Below are 8,282 nucleotides of genomic sequence, written 5' to 3' on the forward strand. Positions count from 1 at the left end.
GTGCACCGGAAAGAGTTTCCTAATCCATCTGTGAGGGTGGCAACTGAAAGAGAATTTGAAAGCTGACAGAATAGGCGAGGGAAGGCATAGGAGATTTCCACACCCAGCAAGGAAGACTTTCCCGAAATGGAAGAAAGAAACGAGCAAACAGAGACACCGGTAGCCCGCCCGGAAAAGAGTCTGCCCCTTAGAGAAAGCACCCTGACCAGGTTCACCCGTGGGTGGGTGGCGAGCTAGCGGCATTCAGAAGAGCGAGGCCCGCAGTCTGTGCGGAAGACACCTGCGCTCGGGTGTGTGTGGCGGCGCGATTCACAAGCAGCTCTAGACGTTAAACCAAGGAGAAGCCAGGGAGTTCCCAACGCCCCAGGTGTCCTCAGCCCACGACTGGCTGCTGTGGGAATGCGAAGCCCGGCTCCTGGTCTCAGAGCGGGGTTCCCAGGAGGATCAGGCTGAAGCTGGGACTCGGCCTCAAAGTGTCCCCTCGCATGGCCACCCCCTTCCCCTTCCTGCTCCTCTACGCCTGGTGCCCCTCCATCCAGGGGCCAGACCTTAAAGAGTCACCGCAAGAGAATCCTGGTCCCAAAGGAGCCTTCTGGGGGACCGGTGCTGAGAGAGGTTGTGGGCATGGCCCGCTGGGGCTCTGCCCGACCCAGGGCTGAGAGATGCCACCTCCCAGCTCTGGGTCCCTGCAGGAAGTGTTGGCAAGCACAGGGCCGGTCCTCCAAAGGCCCAGGTGCAGGGAGCCCAGGCCAAGCAGCCTGTGGAAGAAGCCACTTGCCGTGCCACCCCGGGAACACGACTGCAGGCCCCGGCCCTTCCCACCTCCTCCTCCTCCTCCTCCTCCTCCTCCTCCTCCCCCCCCGGCCCCCCCCCCACAGGGCACAGGGCTCAGAGACACCTCAGACTCTTGCTACCCAAAGTGCAAAGGGCATCAGTTGCTCCTCCAACCCCCCCCCCCGCCCAGCAGACCACGTTGTCCAGCCAGCCCCCGGGCCTCCCTGGGGTGCCCAGCACAAAAGTGCAGACACCCACCGGACCCTCAATCTCAGTTTTCGGATGTTTTTGCCACTCTAAGGACCCGCAGGCCAGCTGGGCCTTCGGGCAGGACAGAGAGCCCCGGAATCCGACGTGGAGAGCTGCGTGTACGTCCCCATCAGGAGGCGGTCCCCACCTCCGCGGCTCTCCCCTTGCGGGGAGCGGCAGCCCAGCCGGCAGCCGCAGGGCCTCAGGGAAGACACCAGGCTGGGCCCCCGCGGCACAGCGGGGGCACGTCCCCCGCACTCACGCGACTTAGGGACGGCTGCTGGAGACTGCTGCGGCCACCCTGCTGCCGGGTTTCTGGAGGGCTTCCTGGAAGCAGCGTCCACACCAAGCCCTTGGAAGGCCCAGGCGACGGAGGAGCCGGTCAGGCAGGGGCCGAGGACGGTGAGAGGCCGGGCGGGCGGGAAGGAGCATGTCAGGCAGGGGCAGAGGACGGTGACAGGCCGGGCGGGGAGGAGCCGGTCAGGCGGGGGCCCAGGACAGTGACGGGCCTGGCCGGGGAGGAGTGCGTCAGGCAGGGGCAGAGGAGACGGGGGCTGGGTAAGGGTTAGGGTGACAGTTAGGGCACAATTCACAATCGCAAAGACGTGGAAGCGACCCGAGTGCCCATCCATCCAGGAGTGCATGAATAAAATGTGGCGCGTGGACACCACGGAGTGCCATTCGGCTGTGAGGAGCAGCGGTGAGAGGGCGCCTCTCGTGTTCTCCTGGCCAGAGCTGGAACCCGTTCCAGTAAGCCAGGTATCCCAAGAATGGACACACGAGCACCACGTGAGCGCGCTCACCAGCAAATTGGTACGAACGGATGGACGCCTAAGTGGACAGAGAGGAGTCACCTTCATCGGGTGGGTGTCGGGCGGGTGGGGGGAGGGGAGGGGCATACACATCCATTAGGCATGGGGTGGGTGCGCACCGACTGGGGGATGGGCGCACTTGAAGCTCTGACCCGAGGGGGGAGGCTTGGAGAGGGCAAGGCACCCGACCTTAACATTGGTACCCCCACAATACGCTGGAACAACATGAGAGGTATATGAATAAGAACACAGGGGGGGCCGGGCGCGGTAGCTCACGCCTGTAATCCTAGCTCTCTGGGAGGCCGAGGCGGGCGGATTGCTCCAGGTCAGGAGTTCGAAACCAGCCTGAGCAAGAGCGAGACCCCGTCTCTACTAAAAATAGAAAGAAATTAATTGGCCAACTAATATATATAGAAAAACAGAGCCGGGCGTGGTGGTGCATGCCTGTAGTCCCAACTACTCGGGAGGCTGAGGCAGCAGGATTGCTTGAGCCCGGAGATTGAGGTTGCTGTGAGCTAGGCTGACGCCATGGCACTCACTCTAGCCTGGGCAGCAAAACGAGACTCTGTCTCAAAAAAAAAAAAAAAAAGAACACAGGGGGGAGGGGGGCACGGGCAACACATGTCACCTGAATACTTGTACTCCCATCATCTGCTTGAAGAGAGAGAGAAAAGAAAATGCAATCCTAGAGGTAAGAGACACTTTTTAAAAATAATGAATCCGAAGAGAAAAGTAAAAGGAGGCCTGTGGAGCAGGTCTGGGTGTGACTCCGGATCCCCCAACATCAGGTGCCACCACCAAAGATTCCTGCGTGTAGCCCATAGAACCCCAAAAGCAACGGGACGAGTTCTGGTCACATACTCCCTCAAAATGACATCCTGGCCTTCTTCTGGAACTCCCTCCCCTCTCAGACTCTCAAGGTTTCCTCCAGCGTGTCGGTTCCCACAGAGCAGACCTTTGGTCTGAGACCTGACAGTCCAGATGCCACGCATGCTGCCGCGTGGCGGCGGTGTCGCGGCTTGGGACAAGAGGAGGCCCCACGGTGCGGGCTGGGGCGCCAGGCACCGCGGGCGGGCGCTGAGGGTGGGGGTGACCCCCACCCCGGGCCGCCGCCGCGCTCCCAGAAAGGGGACAGAACAAGAGGCAAAAAAAAAAAAAAAAAAAAGCAGCAGCCTGTGGCACCCGGTATTCCCAGGCGGTCTCCCATCCAAGTACTAACCGGGCCCGACCCTGCTTAGCTTCCGAGACCAGACGAGATCGGGGGCGTTCAGGGTGGTGTGGCCCTAGACGGCGGCGGAGGGCGCCCCTGCCCCGCTCAAGAAGCCGAGCCTCTCTGGGCTTCCCCGCCGCCGCCTCCCGCCCCAGGCCCCGCGCCGGGCCGGGCCGGGCCGGTTGAGTTCGCCGGCCGGGTCCCGCGGGCTCCCAGGGACGGGGGTGATGGGCGGGGCGGGGCGGGGCGGGGGGCTGTCTCTGTATACACACACACACACACACTCACACTCACTCACACTCACACAAGATGCGCCTCCACGGCTGGACTCGCCAAGGTGGAGCCCTCCCAGCCCCCCTCGTCTCCTCGCCCGGCCTCCTTCACCTACCCGCTGCCCACCCCCAGCGCGTCGCTGCCTGCCGCTGACTGCGCACGCGCGGGACGCTCGCCCTTTGACCCCAGCCAGGGGCCGCCCTCCCCCACAACCACTTTCAGCTGCGCCCCCCCCCTCGCCCTGTGGGTGGGCTGCCGCCTATTCCCCCGGGCCAGGGCTGGGGCACAGCCAGTGTCTGGGGCGTCTCTCTCTGGGGATGTGTCCCATGGGTGGGGTGGGGTGGCGTGGTTTGGGGGGCGCTGAAGAAATCAGTCCCCTCCATCTCCTACCTCTGGAAAACGCCCAAGCCCGTGGAGAACTGCCGGCACCGCTTCGTGGGGGCCGGGACCCTCCTCCGTGTCCTCCTGTGGCCCAGTCCAAGGGGCCTGGGCCTGGCCGGGGCTGCATTGGACCCCGACCACCCTGGCGTGTGGACTCGCTAAAAATCGGCCATTAGATATTGGATTCCAGCTTCCTGGAGGTCATTTCACTAATGAGTGCACCGCAAAGAGTTTCCTAATCCATCTGTGAGGGTGGCAACTGAAAGAGAATTTGAAAGCTGACAGAATAGGCGAGGGAAGGCATAGGAGATTTCCACACCCAGCAAGGAAGACTTTCCCGAAATGGAAGAAAGAAACGAGCAAACAGAGACACCGGTAGCCCGCCCGGAAAAGAGTCTGCCCCTTAGAGAAAGCACCCTGACCAGGTTCACCCGTGGGTGGGTGGCGAGCTAGCGGCATTCAGAAGAGCGAGGCCCGCAGTCTGTGCGGAAGACACCTGCGCTCGGGTGTGTGTGGCGGCGCGATTCACAAGCAGCTCTAGACGTTAAACCAAGGAGAAGCCAGGGAGTTCCCAACGCCCCAGGTGTCCTCAGCCCACGACTGGCTGCTGTGGGAATGCGAAGCCCGGCTCCTGGTCTCAGAGCGGGGTTCCCAGGAGGATCAGGCTGAAGCTGGGACTCGGCCTCAAAGTGTCCCCTCGCATGGCCACCCCCTTCCCCTTCCTGCTCCTCTACGCCTGGTGCCCCTCCATCCAGGGGCCAGACCTTAAAGAGTCACCGCAAGAGAATCCTGGTCCCAAAGGAGCCTTCTGGGGGACCGGTGCTGAGAGAGGTTGTGGGCATGGCCCGCTGGGGCTCTGCCCGACCCAGGGCTGAGAGATGCCACCTCCCAGCTCTGGGTCCCTGCAGGAAGTGTTGGCAAGCACAGGGCCGGTCCTCCAAAGGCCCAGGTGCAGGGAGCCCAGGCCAAGCAGCCTGTGGAAGAAGCCACTTGCCGTGCCACCCCGGGAACACGACTGCAGGCCCCGGCCCTTCCCACCTCCTCCTCCTCCTCCTCCTCCTCCTCCCCCCCCGGCCCCCCCCCACAGGGCACAGGGCTCAGAGACACCTCAGACTCTTGCTACCCAAAGTGCAAAGGGCATCAGTTGCTCCTCCAACCCCCCCCCCCCGCCCAGCAGACCACGTTGTCCAGCCAGCCCCCGGGCCTCCCTGGGGTGCCCAGCACAAAAGTGCAGACACCCACCGGACCCTCAATCTCAGTTTTCGGATGTTTTTGCCACTCTAAGGACCCGCAGGCCAGCTGGGCCTTCGGGCAGGACAGAGAGCCCCGGAATCCGACGTGGAGAGCTGCGTGTACGTCCCCATCAGGAGGCGGTCCCCACCTCCGCGGCTCTCCCCTTGCGGGGAGCGGCAGCCCAGCCGGCAGCCGCAGGGCCTCAGGGAAGACACCAGGCTGGGCCCCCGCGGCACAGCGGGGGCACGTCCCCCGCACTCACGCGACTTAGGGACGGCTGCTGGAGACTGCTGCGGCCACCCTGCTGCCGGGTTTCTGGAGGGCTTCCTGGAAGCAGCGTCCACACCAAGCCCTTGGAAGGCCCAGGCGACGGAGGAGCCGGTCAGGCAGGGGCCGAGGACGGTGAGAGGCCGGGCGGGCGGGAAGGAGCATGTCAGGCAGGGGCAGAGGACGGTGACAGGCCGGGCGGGGAGGAGCCGGTCAGGCGGGGGCCCAGGACAGTGACGGGCCTGGCCGGGGAGGAGTGCGTCAGGCAGGGGCAGAGGAGACGGGGGGCTGGGTAAGGGTTAGGGTGACAGTTAGGGCACAATTCACAATCGCAAAGACGTGGAAGCGACCCGAGTGCCCATCCATCCAGGAGTGCATGAATAAAATGTGGCGCGTGGACACCACGGAGTGCCATTCGGCTGTGAGGAGCAGCGGTGAGAGGGCGCCTCTCGTGTTCTCCTGGCCAGAGCTGGAACCCGTTCCAGTAAGCCAGGTATCCCAAGAATGGACACACGAGCACCACGTGAGCGCGCTCACCAGCAAATTGGTACGAACGGATGGACGCCTAAGTGGACAGAGAGGAGTCACCTTCATCGGGTGGGTGTCGGGCGGGTGGGGGGAGGGGAGGGGCATACACATCCATTAGGCATGGGGTGGGTGCGCACCGACTGGGGGATGGGCGCACTTGAAGCTCTGACCCGAGGGGGGAGGCTTGGAGAGGGCAAGGCACCCGACCTTAACATTGGTACCCCCACAATACGCTGGAACAACATGAGAGGTATATGAATAAGAACACAGGGGGGGCCGGGCGCGGTAGCTCACGCCTGTAATCCTAGCTCTCTGGGAGGCCGAGGCGGGCGGATTGCTCCAGGTCAGGAGTTCGAAACCAGCCTGAGCAAGAGCGAGACCCCGTCTCTACTAAAAATAGAAAGAAATTAATTGGCCAACTAATATATATAGAAAAACAGAGCCGGGCGTGGTGGTGCATGCCTGTAGTCCCAACTACTCGGGAGGCTGAGGCAGCAGGATTGCTTGAGCCCGGAGATTGAGGTTGCTGTGAGCTAGGCTGACGCCATGGCACTCACTCTAGCCTGGGCAGCAAAACGAGACTCTGTCTCAAAAAAAAAAAAAAAAGAACACAGGGGGGAGGGGGGCACGGGCAACACATGTCACCTGAATACTTGTACTCCCATCATCTGCTTGAAGAGAGAGAGAAAAGAAAATGCAATCCTAGAGGTAAGAGACACTTTTTAAAAATAATGAATCCGAAGAGAAAAGTAAAAGGAGGCCTGTGGAGCAGGTCTGGGTGTGACTCCGGATCCCCCAACATCAGGTGCCACCACCAAAGATTCCTGCGTGTAGCCCATAGAACCCCAAAAGCAACGGGACGAGTTCTGGTCACATACTCCCTCAAAATGACATCCTGGCCTTCTTCTGGAACTCCCTCCCCTCTCAGACTCTCAAGGTTTCCTCCAGCGTGTCGGTTCCCACAGAGCAGACCTTTGGTCTGAGACCTGACAGTCCAGATGCCACGCATGCTGCCGCGTGGCGGCGGTGTCGCGGCTTGGGACAAGAGGAGGCCCCACGGTGCGGGCTGGGGCGCCAGGCACCGCGGGCGGGCGCTGAGGGTGGGGGTGACCCCCACCCCGGGCCGCCGCCGCGCTCCCAGAAAGGGGACAGAACAAGAGGCAAAAAAAAAAAAAAAAAAAAGCAGCAGCCTGTGGCACCCGGTATTCCCAGGCGGTCTCCCATCCAAGTACTAACCGGGCCCGACCCTGCTTAGCTTCCGAGACCAGACGAGATCGGGGGCGTTCAGGGTGGTGTGGCCCTAGACGGCGGCGGAGGGCGCCCCTGCCCCGCTCAAGAAGCCGAGCCTCTCTGGGCTTCCCCGCCGCCGCCGCCTCCCGCCCCAGGCCCCGCGCCGGGCCGGGCCGGGCCGGTTGAGTTCGCCGGCCGGGTCCCGCGGGCTCCCAGGGACGGGGGTGATGGGCGGGGCGGGGCGGGGCGGGGGGCTGTCTCTGTATACACACACACACACACTCACACTCACTCACACTCACACAAGATGCGCCTCCACGGCTGGACTCGCCAAGGTGGAGCCCTCCCAGCCCCCCTCGTCTCCTCGCCCGGCCTCCTTCACCTACCCGCTGCCCACCCCCAGCGCGTCGCTGCCTGCCGCTGACTGCGCACGCGCGGGACGCTCGCCCTTTGACCCCAGCCAGGGGCCGCCCTCCCCCACAACCCCTTTCAGCTGCGCCCCCCCCCTCGCCCTGTGGGTGGGCTGCCGCCTATTCCCCCGGGCCAGGGCTGGGGCACAGCCAGTGTCTGGGGCGTCTCTCTCTGGGGATGTGTCCCATGGGTGGGGTGGGGTGGCGTGGTTTGGGGGGCGCTGAAGAAATCAGTCCCCTCCATCTCCTACCTCTGGAAAACGCCCAAGCCCGTGGAGAACTGCCGGCACCGCTTCGTGGGGGCCGGGACCCTCCTCCGTGTCCTCCTGTGGCCCAGTCCAAGGGGCCTGGGCCTGGCCGGGGCTGCATTGGACCCCGACCACCCTGGCGTGTGGACTCGCTAAAAATCGGCCATTAGATATTGGATTCCAGCTTCCTGGAGGTCATTTCACTAATGAGTGCACCGCAAAGAGTTTCCTAATCCATCTGTGAGGGTGGCAACTGAAAGAGAATTTGAAAGCTGACAGAATAGGCGAGGGAAGGCATAGGAGATTTCCACACCCAGCAAGGAAGACTTTCCCGAAATGGAAGAAAGAAACGAGCAAACAGAGACACCGGTAGCCCGCCCGGAAAAGAGTCTGCCCCTTAGAGAAAGCACCCTGACCAGGTTCACCCGTGGGTGGGTGGCGAGCTAGCGGCATTCAGAAGAGCGAGGCCCGCAGTCTGTGCGGAAGACACCTGCGCTCGGGTGTGTGTGGCGGCGCGATTCACAAGCAGCTCTAGACGTTAAACCAAGGAGAAGCCAGGGAGTTCCCAACGCCCCAGGTGTCCTCAGCCCACGACTGGCTGCTGTGGGAATGCGAAGCCCGGCTCCTGGTCTCAGAGCGGGGTTCCCAGGAGGATCAGGCTGAAGCT

General features: G+C 62.9%; 2 non-coding genes across 2 annotated transcripts; both read right to left on the reverse strand.

Annotated features, from left to right (window-relative positions):
- Positions 1 to 3,005: 3,005 nt before the first annotated feature.
- LOC142864198 (5S ribosomal RNA) lies at positions 3,006 to 3,124 on the reverse strand. The gene has a single exon (XR_012914783.1). It is a non-coding gene; the product is annotated as a 5S ribosomal RNA (ribosomal RNA).
- Positions 3,125 to 6,914: 3,790 nt separating this feature from the next.
- LOC142864199 (5S ribosomal RNA) lies at positions 6,915 to 7,033 on the reverse strand. Its single transcript, XR_012914784.1, has one exon. It is a non-coding gene; the product is annotated as a 5S ribosomal RNA (ribosomal RNA).
- Between the last annotated feature and the right edge of the window lie 1,249 nt (positions 7,034 to 8,282).

This window comes from Microcebus murinus, chromosome 24 (genome assembly GCF_040939455.1).
Source record: "Microcebus murinus isolate Inina chromosome 24, M.murinus_Inina_mat1.0, whole genome shotgun sequence".
Taxonomy (NCBI): domain Eukaryota; kingdom Metazoa; phylum Chordata; class Mammalia; order Primates; family Cheirogaleidae; genus Microcebus; species Microcebus murinus.